This window comes from Macaca fascicularis, chromosome 1 (genome assembly GCF_037993035.2).
Source record: "Macaca fascicularis isolate 582-1 chromosome 1, T2T-MFA8v1.1".
NCBI lineage: Eukaryota > Metazoa > Chordata > Mammalia > Primates > Cercopithecidae > Macaca > Macaca fascicularis.
In genome coordinates, this window is record NC_088375.1 from 54,942,879 (window position 1) to 54,959,173 (window position 16,295).

Below are 16,295 nucleotides of genomic sequence, written 5' to 3' on the forward strand. Positions count from 1 at the left end.
AGTGTCCCAGAGATTCTGGTATGTTGTATTTTTGTTCTCATTGGTTTCCAAGAACTTATTTATGTCTGCCTTAATTTCATTATTTACCAAGTAGTCATTCAGGAAGAAGTTTTCAGTTTCCATGTAGTTGTATGGTTTTCAGTGAGTTTCTTAATCCTGAGTTCTAATTTGATTGCATGGTGCTCTGAGAGACTGTTACGATTTCCATTCTTTTGCATTTGCTGAGGAGTGTTTTACTTTCAATTATCTCATCAGTTTTAGAATAAGTGTGATGTGGTGCTGAGAAGAATGTATATTTTGTTGATTTTGGGTGGAGAGTTCTGTAGATGTCTGTAGGTTTGCTTGGTCTAGAACTGAGTTCAAGTCCTGAATATCCTTGTTAACTTTCTGACTCGTTGATCTGTCTAATATTGACAGTGGGGTGTTAAAGTCTCCCACTATTATTGTGTGGGGGTCTCAGTCTCTTTGTAGGTCTCCAAGAATTTGCTTTATGAATCTTGGTGCTCATGTATTGTGTGCATATATATTTAGGATAGTTAGCTCTTCTTGTTGCATTGATGTCTTTACTATTACGTAATGGCCTTCTTTGTCTTTTTTGATCTTTGTAGTTTAAAGTCTGTTTTATCAGAGACTAGGATTGCAACCCCTGCTTTTTTTTTTTTTTTCTTTCCATTTGTTTGGCAAATACTCCTCCATCTCTTTATTTTAAGCCAGTGTGTCTTTGCACGTGAGTTGTGTCTCCTGAATACAGCACACCAATGGGTCTTGACTCTATTCAATTTGCCAGTCTGTGTCTTTTATATGGGGCATTTAGCCTGTTTACTTTTAAGGTTAATATTGTTATGTGTGAATTTGATCCTATCATTATAATGCTAGCTGGTTATTTTGCGCATTAGTTGATGCAGTTTCTTCAAAGTGTCGATGGTCTTTACAATTCGGTATGTTTTTGCAGTGGCTGGTACAGGTTTTTTCTTTCCATAAGCAATTTTTATTTCATGTAGATCTGCTGGCAGCAAATTATCTTCATTTTTCTTTGCCTTAGAATGTCTTGATATCTGTTTCATCCTTAAAATATATATATTTTCTGAATATAAGATTTGGTGTTGACAATTTTCTTTCTGAACTTGAAAAGTGTTTTCTTATTTGCTTTTCACCTCCACAGTTTCTGATGGGAAATCTCTGTCATAAAAATAGATTTTTACTTACAGGTAGGGTGTAATTTCCCTTTCATTGATTTCAAGATTTTTTCTTTGTCTTTAATTTTCAAAACTTTCGTGATAATTTTCTTGGTGTATTTATTTGAGTATATTCTGTTTGGAATTTGTTCACCTTCTTGAATCTGTAGTTTTATGTCTTTTTCCAAATGGTGAAGCTTACAGCCATTATTTCTTCAAATAGTTTTTTCTCTTTTTTTTTTTGTCTCATCTACATCCCCTCTCTTTCAAAGACTCTAATCACACAAACGGTAGATATTTTTGTTATAGTCCCACAGATTCCTTATGCTTAATGTATTTTTTTCCTTCTATTTTCTTTATGTTGCTCAGATTGGGCAATTTCTATTGTTCTATCTTTTATATCACTGCTTCTTTCCTCTGTTCCCTCCAGGCTGCTGTCAAACTTATCTATTGAGGTTTGTTTGTCTGTTTATTTAGGTTATCATATTTGTAGTTCTAACTTTTTTTATTTGGTTCTTTTGTATACTTCTTTTCTGAGACTTTCTATTTCTTTAAGAGGCTTTAAAATTTTTTTCACTTCAAGAATATTTGTAATTGCTCATGGAAGCATTTCTATGATGGCTGCTTTAAAATCTTTGTTAGCTGGGCACAATGATGTGCATCTGTAGTCCCAGATACTCACGAGGCTGAGGTCAAAGGATCACTTGAGCCCAGGAGTTTGAGGTAACGGTATACTATGCTTGTGCCTGTGAATAGCCACTGCATTCCAGCCTGGGAGGCAAAGGTAGATCCCATCTCTTAAAAAAAAAAAGACAGATATTAAAAGCTTATTATAATTCACTCTAACATCTTTATCACCTTGGTATTGACATCTACGGATTGTCTTTTCTTTTTTTTTCCATTCACCTTGAGATATTTTTGCTTTTTGCTGTTTTGAGTAATTTTTTACTGAAACATGAAATTTTGCATGTTGTGTTAAGGGTCCCCGGGTCTATTTAAGCTTTCTGTACTAGCTGATTTCCTCTGACACTGCTCCAGCATGGGAAAGGGATGGATGTTCCTTGCTACTGGCAGGTCAGGGAGAAGAAGGGCAGGTTCCTTACATGATCTATGCTGACACCTAAGAGTGGGTGTCCTCTGTGACGTCCACTGATATTTTTCTTGATAAGAGAAAAAGGAATGCTTTATTATTGCTCCCATGTGCCTTCCACTGTCACCACACTTGGGGGATATGTCCTCACTGACATTGGTTGGGGGCAAAAGTTCTAACTTTCCAGGAGGGCTCCTATGACACCACCATAGTGGGGAGGGGTACTTCATAACTGTTGGGTATGCCAGGAAATTCAGGCTCCCCAAGTAGTCTACACTGGAAGTATGGGAGGAACCTTGTTGCCACCTGATAGAGATGAAAGTCCCAGTATCTACTCAGTCTCTCTGACACCACAGCAGGAACGTTAGGGTAACTTGTTAGAGCCTGGTAAGGGTGACAACCCACTCAGCCTATGCTGGCATAGGCAGAGGTAGGGACACAGTTCTTTCTGTGGTGTTTAGCTGGAGTAGAACAGTTACAGTATGCAAGTTTTCTGTATTACTGGGTTGCCCCTTTCCTGGTCCTTTTGCTAAAGAGAGCAGGATTTTATTTATTTATTTTTATTTTTTGTCTGTATTCATTGGCATTTCTGGGTTGCTGACTTCTTCAGTTCCAAGTCATACGAGTCCAAAAGAAAACCCAAGGAGCTTACCACTATGTCATTTCTTGTGCCCTGAGTCGTGTAGATGGTCTGCTTTCTTCTCACTACCTTTTAGAGTCTCCGTATATTTATTTTATATAAAATGTCCAAGGTTTCTAGTTATCTTTAGAAGAAAGAATGGGAAAAGCCTGTCTACTACAGTTTCCTGGAAGAAGTTTTGAGAATTATTTTAGATAATTAAGTGATTGAAAAAAAGATAAAAGGAAGAATACCATTTCATGACACATGAGAATTACATAAAATTCAAAATTCAGTGTCTATAAGTAACGTTTTAATGCAATATAGTCACATTCACTTTCATATTGTCTACAATTCCTTTTATGCTACAATGGCTGAGGTTGAGTAACTGTATCAGAGAGTCTATGGTTCACAAAGCCTAAAATATTTACTGTCTGAGCCTTTAAAGAAAGTTTGCTGATACCTGGCTTATATCATGGAATTACTTACATTTTATTAACAGTGAGTAGAGTACCTCCTCTACCAAAACTAAGAGAAAAATGAATGTATAAATTCTGATAGACTGTACTCAGTTTTAGGGAAATATAATTATCTATAGCAATCATAAGTAAATCCCCTTACTGTTAAAAATGTATATATACAGTTTTTAGTTTACGCCAAAAGCTACTCAGGTTATGTTGAATAAATTTTCCTTAAACATTGATGTCAAAAATCACTCTTTTACCATTCTTGGTTAGTGCAAAATTTTTTACTTGTAATTTTTTCTTCTAGAAAAGTCTGCTACAAATACTGTTATGTATTTTTTTCTACTGTCAAAACATTCCCCAAGAAACCTGAATGTTCCCACAAATATTTCTTATTATAAATGTTTTTGTATGTTTGTAACTTATTTTGCATGTTGAAATTCTATAACCAAGGTTGCAAGGTTGTCATTGTTATAGTGTTAACCATAAGAGTCATAAACAGCAAGTCGAACACTAAACTTGAAAGACATTATGCAAGAAAAGAACACCAAACCAATAGTATTATTTCCCATTTATCTAACCTTTCAAGGGCACTTAGCAGCTAGAAGAAGATTATAAATACAGACAGATTTCATGATTAGAAGGTTCATTAGTAAGAAGGTACAGAATACTAATCACAAGACTTTCATTTGCACTGACAAGGTCTGACCTTGCTAGCATTCATCAGTGACAGTGGAATTGCTCCCTGGTGGTATCAACCACATGAAACACACAGAAAACATGTTTTTCGTGGAGGAATTCATCAAAAGTAAGCAGAACTGTATCACACACCATTGCTTCCAGGAGTTCCCCCAGAGAATAGCTAGCATCTTATCTGAATCAGTTTGTTTGGTCTGTAAAATATAAAATGTTCAGAGAAACTCTGCATGTTAAAGAAAGTTTAAGCTTTGAAACCTTGGAACAACAACTATCATTTCACATGACTCTTCATCTTAAATCATCGAATTGACCGTGAATAGGTGCTTTGGTCAATATTAAATCTAGAAACATATATATAGTATACTCTGATATTAACTATTTAGGAATTATAAATATTATAAACTCTTGTAAATATTTCCATTTAAAAATACTGTGGCACTAAAATGATTATTACATTAAATAAATAAAATTGCATATTTTAAGTCTAGAAGTGCATTTTCATATTCCAATTATAAGTGTGTGTCAGGCGACTCTTTTCCTAAATGTCATTATTTTCTATGAAAAATGCCTTCATCGTCTGAAAGCCTTTTACTGAGTTCCGAGGTTTGTGATTGGACAAAACGGAACACAATTTTCTCATCTGCAAATAATTTACTGCTGATTTGTTGTAAAGTTAGCTAATTAAATAATTAGAAATTGTGTAAAATACAATATAATTTAGTGGAAGCACTAAGGCTCTGGAGTCAGACGGATCTGATTTTGAATCCTTTTAATTGCTTAACCAGTTACTGGACCTCAGTTTACTTATCTGCAAAATAGGAAAATACTACCCAACATCCATGCAGGGTTGAAATAAGTGTTAAGCAAATGGTGTTTATTATAACCAAACTCCAAATTGTGTAATAAATACTTTAAATACATTTACAGAAAAACAAGTAAAGAAGATCAACGAGGTAAGTGAAAATCTAATTGCATTGAGAGTTGGCTGGGCCTTAAAGATTCTCTGTTTATTATAACAATAACTTATTATTTTACATTTTAATGTTTCTGAAATTAATGTTAAAATACATGGACAATGAATCAGGTCATGATTAAACTGTGTACAGTTAGCATTGTCTACATACCGGCCAGCTTGTGAGATCCCCACAAGAAGGTGAATTTTGACTTTAATTTGGGTTTTCATCATGGATTAAAATGTCTTCATAAAGATTAAACTCTGATACAGAATTAAAAAGCTTTTATTAAAACAAAATGTGATGAAAGGCCACAGAAGAAACAGATTTCTCAAAGTAGATCATGAAGCTTTTATTTCTTTAACTTCAAAATAAATACTACAGTTAGACTTTTCAAAATTAAAAAGATAAATACAAAAATGCATATTATAAAGCCTATCTAACTGACCGCCTGTCTCTCAGCCACCCAAGTGTTCTTGCCATGGATAAATAGTTATTGGTCTTTCTTTTTATTTCTTGTAATGACATTTTATGCATATGTAAATAGATAAATTTAATCATACACCTTTCTTTTTGTAATGCAAGTGTTGCATACATACCATACATATCATTTTCCACATTGCTTTTTTATAATATCCTTTGGAGATTTTTATAGTCAAGCTAATAAATAATTTATCTTTTTTGCTTTAACAGCTGCTTAATGCTCCATTAAGTATTCAGACCATACATTTTAACCAGTCCCCTTTTGATGAACATACAGTTTTTATTCCCCTAAACTTTTATAACTACAGTGAAGTCATAATAATCTTGTACAAAGAACATGGAATTTTCAAATTAGGAAAGGTTGATATAAACTCGTTCATTTTGAAAGATATGCATGCAGGCTCTTGGACATTTCTGAGTGAAGGAGAACAGGAAATATGGTTAGAGACTAGAAGTGTATTAACTATAGGATGCTTTGAATGCTGTGGGATGATAATTCATAATATGACAGGAAATAGTATTGAACTAATTAAAGTAAGGAGAGGTCATGAAAAGTAGTATTTAAGGAAGATGAATGTTCTGAGTTTTTATTTCCTGGCACCCTGAAATTGTTTAGAGATTTGAGAAAGAGCTTTATAAGATTTCCTTGTTAGAATAAAACTATTGGTGTGATAGATACAAGCAAGCAAGATGACTAAATCAGACAGAAGTTGTAAGAGGAGGTAGAAAATTAGGACCTAAATTCTGAAAGATTAACTCAGATAAGAGAAGCAAGATAATACTCTGACATTCTAGGTAGCAGGCAAAGTCCAGAGTGCAAAAATTCAAGAGTGGATTTAGCAAAAGTATTTCATGAATTTTGAAACTAAGGAATAGGCTATGTGGTCTTTCCCCTATTTATACACTATTCTGAGTTTGAGTGACTCTGGGAGGGTTTATGACTGGGATATCAGGTTGTGATCAATATCTACAAGCACCATGCACTCCTGCTTCTCTCTTGCCATATAGATTTTCTCAGTTTGCTGTTTGCTTTTCAGTAAGATCAAATATATTAATATTTTTTCCTTACAGTATTTTAGTGTTTTATTATTAGTTGAGAAGGTTTTTCCCACTCCAAATCATATAGTCACACCTGTATTCTATTCTACATAGTTTATTGCACTATATTTGTCATTTAAATTATTAATCTATTGGAAATGTATATTGACGTGTAGTGTTAGGCAGGGGAAAATCTTTTCAAAACTCTTTACTATTATCCTGTGGCATTATTTTCTTAATGTTTTTCCTTTAATTCAGTCAATTCCTTTCATCTCTTCATCTTTAATTTCAAAGATAGTGCAAAACTCCTTTTAGATGGTAAATCTTTTCATAAGACCTGTTTTCCTTCTTTACTCATTTTAAAATATAGATGACTAGTATTTTCCAGCAAACTTTACAGTTAGATTATTTTAGGACTCCCTTCCTGTCTGCTTTCATTCTGTTAATGTCATCTTTCTGAGATCACATCACATCACATCACATCATATCACATCACATCACATCACATCACATCACATTGCATTGCATGGCATCACATCACATCACATGGGAGGGTTGGTTGATATACGTTATACCAGCTCAGTGATTCAGCAGCATAGGGGCGTAGAGACGGGGCTTGTGTAGTTACAGCAAAGGAATATTTTCTCTGTTCAAGCCTGTGTTTGTTGGTATTATAGTACCTGCCATTAGCTTTCCTGTCTAATTTACTTTTGTATCTAACCTTCATTATGGGCACATGTGTGGCTCTGGCTGACATCCTTCCTAGGAGAGTAGCTTACTGCTTCAAGGAGGAGCTGCACCACAGTCAGAAGAAGCCCTGTTTCCTTGCCATGTGGTTTTTGTATGGTATGGTTTTTCTTTTCCTTGTGTCTCCTGGAAGAGCTTCTTCTGAAAGTCATTAATCTGCAAAAAGGTTTTAAAAATGAAATAATTTCCATCTGTCTTCCATTCCGCCTACTTGGTAGTCCTTACTTTATATTGAAGTTTTAAGTGATTTCCATAAAATGTAGTTATAGCCTTTTTTTTTTTTTTTTTTTTTCCTTGAGACGGAGTCTCACTCTGTCGCCCAGGCTGGAGTGCAGTGGTGCGATCTCAGCTCACTGCAAGCTCCACCTCCCGGGTTCACGCCATTCTCCTGCCTCAGCCTCCTGAGTAGGTGGGACTAAAGGCACCCGCCACCAAGCCCGGTTAATTTTTTCTATTTTTAGTAGGGACGGGTTTTACCGCGTTAGCCAGGACGGTTAACCTGACCTCCTGATCTGCCCGCCTCCTGATCCGCTGGCCTTGGCCTCCCAAAGTGCTGGGATTACAGGCGTGAGCCATCAAGCCCGGCTGCCATTTTTTATTGAACAACAGAAACACAGACATCATGATACTTTCCATACTTTATCTTATTTGGAGAAATAATAAAACACAGTGGTTAAGAGCATGAACTATGAATACAGAGTATCTGATTTCCAATCACAGGTCTTCCCTCACAAGCTGTGAAAATTGTTCAATTTGCTTAACTTCTCTGTATTTTGGTTTCCTTATCTGTAAAATGGTGTTATAATTAAAATAAATTAGTATATAAAATACTTAAAGCAATGCTGAGCCCATCATAAGCACAATAGAAGTGTTTTGGTTGTTGTTGTTGTCTTTGTTTTAATGGTGGTAGTGGTAGTGGTTGTTATTTGATTTTCACAATAGATCTGCAAGGTACCATTTAAGAAACCGGCTTAAGAAACAGGTTCAGAGATTTTAAGCTTGTATAATATCATGTAATTGCTTGGTATACAGTTGGTATTTATTAAATATTTATTTAATGAATAAAGTTACAATGATAGCATTAAAGGTCAGGACTGGCTGACATCAAAGCTTGAGCCTTTAATCCCTATTCCTCAAAATATCTCTTCTACTTTTGTCATGGCAAATGAAATCACTTTCTCCAGAATGGAAGTTACATATTGATCCTCCCTGGTGAGAGGTGACAGTGTGCTAGCAGCCTTCACTCTCAGCACCTCCTCCGCCTCAGCGTCCACTCTGGTGGCGCTTGAGGAGCCCTTCAGCCCGCCACGGCACCGGCACCGTGGGAGCCCCTCTCTGGGCCGGCTGAGGCCAGAGCCTCCTCCCTCTGCTTGCCGGGAAGTGTGGAGGGAGAGGTGCGGGTGGGAACCGGGGCTGCGTGCGGAGCTGGCAGGCCAGTGCAAGTTCCAGCAGGCGGACACGGGCTCAGCGGCCCCGCACGGGGAGCGGCCGGTGGGGCTTAGCACCTGGGCCAGCAGCTGCCGAGGTTGTGCCGGGTCCCCCAGCAGTGCCAGCCCGCCGGTGCTGCACTCAAATTCTTGCTGGGCCTTAGCTGCCTCCCCGTGGGGCATGGCTCGGGACCTGCTGCCTGCCATGTCTGAGCTCCCCCTCTGCTGTGGGCTACCGTGCCGCCGGAGCCTCCCCAGTGGGCGCTGCCCCTTGCTCCATGGCGCCCAGTCCCATGGACCACCCAAAGGCTGAAGAGTGCAAGTGCAGCTCAGGACGAGCCAGCAGCTCTGCCTGCAGCCCGTGTGCAGGATCCACTAGGTGAAGCCAGCTGGGCTCCTGAGCCAGATGGGGACTTAGAGAACATTTATGTCCAGCTAGGGGATGGTAAATACACCAATCAGCACTCTGTGTCTAGCTCAGGGTTTGTAAATACACCAATCAGTACTCTGTGTCTAGCTCAAAGTTTGTAAATACACCAATTGGTACTCTGTATCTAGCTAACTCTCTATCTAGCTAACCTAGTGGAGACTTGGAGAACTTTTCTGTCTAGCACTCTGTGTTTAGCTCAAGGATTGTAAAGGCACCAGTCAGCACTCTTGTGTCTAGCTCAAGGATTGTAAACGCACCAATCAGCACTCTGTTAAAACGGACCAATCAGCTCTCTGTAAAATAGACCAATCAGCTCTCTGTAAAATGGACCAATCAACAGGATGTGAGTGGGGTCGGATAAAGGAATAAAAGCAGGTTGCAGGAGCCTGCAGTGGCAACCCGCGGGTCACATTCCAGACTGTGAGAACTTTGCTCTTTCACTCTTTGCAATAAATCTTGCTGCTGCTGACTCTTTGGGACTATGCTGCCTTTAAGAGCTTAACACTCATCATGAAAGTGAAAGTCTGCAGCTTCACTCTTGACAGCAAGACCACGAACCCACCAGAAGGAAGAAGCTCCAGACACTTCTGAACGTCTAAAGGAACAAACTATGGACACACCATCTTTAAGAACTGTAACACTCACCGCGAAGGTCTGTGGGTTCATTTTTGAAGTCACTGAGACCAAGAACCCACCAATTCCGGACACACCTGACTTCCTTAAATCTTTTGTTTATGACACTATATCTGTCAGAAATTCCTTAAATTTTTTTCTCCAAAGCTTGTTCGCTTCTCAAGTTTTCAGTGCAATATGGGCTTTCCAAATTTTTCATGTCTTTGTGAACACATGAATGTGCGTGTGGGATATGTGTGTGTGTTTTAAATAATTTCACTTGGTAATGTGGTGGTAAATAGAAGGAGGAGAGATTGTCTGCTTACTGTCAGTTTATCCAATATTGTCTGATAGTTATATTTTTCCTTATTTGGGATCTTTGTTAGTTACCAGAAATTGAACTAGGTTAATAACTCAGCCATTAATATTTTTAGGTTTTGCTTTTTACTTATGGTAGTAGGACCTTTCTTAATGTAACTCATATTGGACCTGGCCATCCACAGTTTTGTTCACACCCTAAATCAGGGGTCAGCAATCTTTTTGGTAAAGTTCTAGGTAGTAAATATTTTAAGCTTTGTGGGCCGTGTGGTCTCTACTCAATTGTAGTATGAATGCAATCATAGATAATATGTATACAAATGAACATAGCTGTGCTCCAGTGAAACTTTATGGACATAGAAACTTGAATTTTATATAATTTTTGCATGTCATGGAATATTATTTGATTTTTTAACCATTTAAATATATAAAAACATATTCCATTCTTAGCTTTCAGGTCTCGAAATAGGTGGCTATGTAAAGTTGGTCTTGCAAACCACAGTGCATTCTCTTCTCCCCCTTCATGCCCTATATGACTATAATCACTATTATTCTAGTGATTCCATTTTATCCCTCATACTAAGCTAGAATTATCATTCTTAAACTTAAATCACTAGCCTGATTATATCACTCCTATATCAGGACTCTACAGAAAAAAGCCAATAAGAGATTTTATATATATGTGTGTGTTTATATACATAAAAATTATTATGGGAATTGGCTCAAGTGATTATGAAGGATGAGAAGTCCTATGAGCTTTATACTGTAAGCTGGAGAACCAGAAAAGCCAGTGGATTAATTCAGCTCAAGTCCAAAGGCCAGGAGCTCCGATGTCTGAGGGCAGTAGAAGATGGATGTGTCAACCCAAACAGACAGAACAAATTCGCCCTTACATCTGTCTTCTTGTTCTGTTTGGGTTCTCAGTGGGTTGGATGACGCTCATTCACATTGGTGAAGGCAGATCTTCTTTACTCAGATTATCAATTCAAATGCTAATCCCTCTGGAAATACCTTCACAGGCACATCCAGAAAGTATTTTTTTACCAGCTCTCTGGACATCCATTAGTCTAGTAAAATTGACACATAAAATTAACCATCACAACTCCTCTCTTTAAAATTGTTTGTTGACTCTCTAAACTTACTGGCATGACATTTCCGCTCACAAAATCTGCCCGTAGTCTACTCTTGCAGACATACCTTTCATTACTTCTCTCTCAGCATTCCTTAGTCAAGGCAATTCCAATTATTTGCTGATTCTGCAAATAAATACATTCTGTTTTCTCCTGGGCCCTGAATTTCTTTATCAAACTCTGCTACTTGGCATACTTATTCTTATTTATTCTTTAAAAGTCTATTTAAAATGGCACTTATGAAGTTGTCTCTGAAATTTTAGAAAGAATTAATCACTTTTTCATTCATGCTTTCATAGCACTTTGAACATTTTTAAAAACAGTATATCATGTTATAATCCACTTTGTGGTTGTTTATACCAATTTTAATATAAGCTCTTCATGTAAGAGATTGAATTAATTCACATGTTTTCCCCCAAACCTGGTATATATTTTGGGCTTCACAAATGATTTTTAATGCTACAACAAAGAAATTACACATGAATATTTACATCAACCGTACTTTACCAAAAATCTGCTTTTTAGGGAAGATTTTAAAAATACAGATTATTTTTGGAAAGTACATAATATAATGTATGGGTTTACCCTTTTGCAAACCAAAGAATCATTTGATAAAGAAAAATTTCTCTAAAATTTCTTTGTTTTGAATTTTTTTCTTAATGGGTTTGAATTTTTAAGCTTATAGTTTCATTTGCCAAAAACTATTAAGGGTTTAAGGAAATAACAAGCTTTTTGTGCTGATAGCTTCGATTACCCCCTATAAGTAAGCCAGGTGAGAGAAAAAAAAGTCTGGATCTGATATTTTGAGAGGTTTGTTTTTGTAATAAACACATTGGCAAATAAATATTCCCAAAGCGCTAAATGTCCTAGGGATGCTAATGGTGAAAATGCTTCAGGCAGCTATTGATCCAAACTCTGGGCCTCCATTCTCTACCTCTTCATCCTCCTAATTCATATATCTCTTCTCCTTCTTTACAGAGAGGCTAGATACATTTATTTATAGATATAAGTATAGTTCATGGGAAGAAAGCCACCACACATATATTTGATAGAAAGCTTCCTGGAGATTCTTCAGACTTGTGTACCTTGTGATTATTTGCCTGGGAAGGCAACACAAGTTCTCCAAAGCAAGGGGTCAGCACATGAATCCCTTTGTACTTTTTTGGCCATTCCTTGTCATGAGTGATACTCACACAGAATCTGTGCAATCATTATTTATAGCAAGATATAAGAAAAAATATTATAGGGAGCTAAAGGTTTCAGTCCACAGATGATTTTTGAAATTAATATTGATGTCATTGATGACAACTACTCAGAATTGTTCACATTCTTTTCTTAGTAGTGTCACCGTGATTTATGATATGAACAGAATATGTTTTTTTTATATCGTCTCTCTTACCTGAATGTCAGGCTCTGTTGCTATTTCTACTTCTCTGTAGTGATGATAATTGAATGAGGAGAAGCAAAAAAGCTTCAGCTGTCTTAATTTCCAAATAGGAACATAAATTAACTAGAACCAGGGCTGCTTCCAGAACTCCAAATCAGTTTTTTAAAGTACACCTTTATCTGTCTTTAAATGAAATATAATAATTTCTGAAGGCAATTATAGGGTTTGAATAAAGTAAGTTTATATATGCCAGTAAGCTAATCAAATAATTGCTTTATCTTATATGACTTCCAGAATTTATAATATTTGTTTCCCCTATAATTCTGGAAGTATACCTCAATTCAATGATTGCAAACCTCAGTAACACATATATGCACATCTTTAATGTAGTCAGTGATTTTGTGACGGATCTTATCTTCAACAGGGTCTAATTTTTTCATGTGCCATCATGTACAATGACTTCACTCACTGGATTTTGTTGTTGTTGTTTTTAATTTTAAAAGCGTGGTAAGGACACTCAAACCTGTCATGAATACTTAATTAATTTTTTTGCCTGAGGTCTCTCATGGTCATTTCTCCTTTCGGTTGCCTGCATCCATTTCTCTTTCATTTGATAGCAGTGTGCTAAATTCCTTTTGGGGAGTTATACTTTTCCATTGAGTGTAGTTTTAAAATACTGTACTGCAAGTCAAGGTGCACTGCCCTACCCTAGGGAGGCTACTCTGACTCTCTCTTCCTGGACTTTGAAGGAAAAATAGGAAAAAAAATTAAAATTCACTCATTTGAATGGTATTTTCCTTATGAAATTGTGTGTGATGCTTATTGTCTGGACTCCACACCACAATAGTTCCATTCTATTCATACCTATTCTCTTGAATTCTCATCTATTCTGTGCTGCACTGAGTATGCTGCCAATAAATTATTTTCTTAAGGTAATTTGTTACTTGCAGTCCAAGAAATCTAAATTCTTTGATGTGAATCTAGCCATAGAAAATATTTATCAAGTCAGTACTTTTCAACTGTTCACATCCTAGTTGGAAATGAGCATTAGTAATTACAAGAAGGAGCCCGCAGTTGAATGCATGTTGATTACTGGCACATAATGCCTGTTTTGGAGAAAAAAGGACTCTTCTGCCTGTCAATCAATTGCTCAAATGTGCAAAGAAAAATGACAGACCTATACTTAAGAAATACTCCGTTTTTAAAACAATACCATTACCAACATCTGAAGTGTTGGAGCTAGGGGTAATAAAGCAAATTTAATGAGTGATTCATTCTGATACTTCATGAGTACCTAGCACTGATGTGGATTAAGTTCTGAAAACACAGATTTTGAAACAAACTCCTTTTCTTAACTTTCTGTAGGATAGTAGGAGAGTAGAAAGGTGTCACAACTTTCCCTATCTACTGGGTCATTCCCAACAGCATTTAAATGTTCTATAATAATATAGAACATATACACACACACACACACACACATATACACACACACAGACACACATTACAATATGTATTATATATATGTATGTATATATACATATCCCTTACATGTCCCTTGCATTTTCAATCTGCATTTATTTCTCCTTGCATTTTCTCTTGAACACATTGAAATTTCTCTTATCAAGGTCATCAGTGACTTTCATGTCACCAAACTAACAACCAGCTCTCAGTCATCATCTTAGTAGTAGATGACTTAGTTAATCACTCTGTTCTTAGAGAAATACTTCTTGGCCTTCTAGGTAACCATCTTTTCTGGATTCTCCTTCTACTCACTGGCTGCTTTTTCTTGGTCTTGTTCTTTTAGATTTGCTGAGCTAAGTGAGCCACAGAGATTAGTCCTTGTTGATTCCTTTATTATTATTATTATTTTTTATAATAATCTCCTCTTACCTGCTAAGTGTTATTATCTCTCCAAATAGCTTAATGTGCCTCATTATGTCAATTTATATATCTAACTCAGAGTTCTCTGATGAGTTCCAGATTCAAATATACAACTCTTTATTTGATATATGTACTTATATGTTTAAGACACTTATCAAAATTTATTTTGTGTAAATCTGTATTCCTGCTTTTTTTAAATGCTCAGTGAGCAGAAGGGCTCCAAGTGGAGTAAAGCTACATGTAATGAAATTCTATGTCTTTTGAGGAAATGTTTCACATAATTTTCTACTTTCTCTGAACAGCAGGAAATTGATTTTTCTCCTTTATTCTACTTCTCTCTAGCTCACAGAATACAGTAGAAAAAACTTGGAGGATGTCTTAGAAGTCTTTAGGGAAAAAGATATATTTAGTCCTATATTAGTCAGAATTCTACAAAGAAACAGAACCTGTAGGATTGGTGTGTGTGTATATGTTTGTGTAATTTATTAGGAAAATTGGCTCACATTCACTCCCATGATATGCCATCTGCCAGCTGGAGAACCAGAAAAGCCAAAGTGTTGTAATTCAGTCTGAGTCCGAAGGCTTGAGAACCAGGGAAGCCAATGATGTAACTCTTGATCCAAGTCCAAAGGCCTGAAAACTGGGGGGTGCCGCTGGAATAAGTCCCAGAGACCAAAGGCCTAAGAACTAATGTCTGAGGGAAGGAGAAGAGAAATGTCCTAGCTCAAGAAGAGAGAGTAAAATTGCCCTTCTTCCACCTTTTTGTTCTGTTTGGATTCCCAAAGGATTGGATGATGCTCACTTGCTTTGGAGAGGGCAGATCTTCTTTACTCAGCCTACTGATTCAGATGGTAATATCTTTTGGAAACACCCCCACTACACACCCAGAAATAATGTTTTACAAGTTATCTGGGCATCTCTTAGCCAGGTCAAGTTGACATATACAATTAACCATTACAAGTCTTTCACTGAATTGATCCTCATCTACTTGAATACCTACTTGTGGGGGTGAACTTTATTAAATAGCTATTCATTATATAGTTTTCTTAGGCTACACCAAAGAATTTTTTTGCAATCTCCACCATGGTTCCAATTTAGCCAAGATCAAGCCTGATCAGTTCTTTCTTTTATATTTACAGACTTCAATATCCCACTGTCTGAATTCAACCTCAGTCTCATTTCATCTGCTTCTCTACCACATAAATACCTCTAATCCAATGAAACCTCATTTTTTCCTTGTCTGTTCATAACTTCCCTCATTAGTTACCTCAGTTGCCATTGTCTCTAAGCATTGCTTGTAAGGCCTCCACCTATTACTTATCCTTCCACTCTGAAAGCTCTCATTCCTGAAGTAATCCTGTAGTCTGCCAGCTCTGCTTCTGTGCTAGAACTCTTTTTGCTGCTGGAAAGATCATGCCACTGTGCTTTTTAGCAGCATTACAAATGAATTTAGCTGGATTTCAGTTCAGCTGGACCCTTTACTCTGTTATCAAAGCTGGTAGATGAGTCTTGCAGCCTTTCCATTTCTCTGTTTCTTCAATTCGTCTCTTTATTTAAGTACTTGATATTATCTTTTCTTCTAAATAGTTAGAAAGAATAAATAAGAACTAGTATTTGATAACACAATAGGGTGACTATAGTTGCTAACAATTTAATTGTACATTTAAAAATAACTAAAATTGTATAATTGGATTGTTTGTAACCCAAATGGATCCCGTTTTGCTCACCTCCTCAGGAAGCTTGCTCCATCAAATATCCTTATCTGTTTCATACCTTCAGTTTTTCTGGTTCCTTTTTTTTTTTTTTTTTCTCTTTTGGCATGTATTTCATGTTAAAAAAAAG

General features: G+C 36.6%; 1 protein-coding gene across 2 annotated transcripts in view; it reads left to right on the forward strand.

Moving 5' to 3' along the window:
• The window catches only part of CRB1 (crumbs cell polarity complex component 1), a 500,591-nt gene that overhangs the window by 32,349 nt on the left and 451,947 nt on the right, over positions 1 to 16,295 (forward strand). The window lies entirely within an intron of this gene.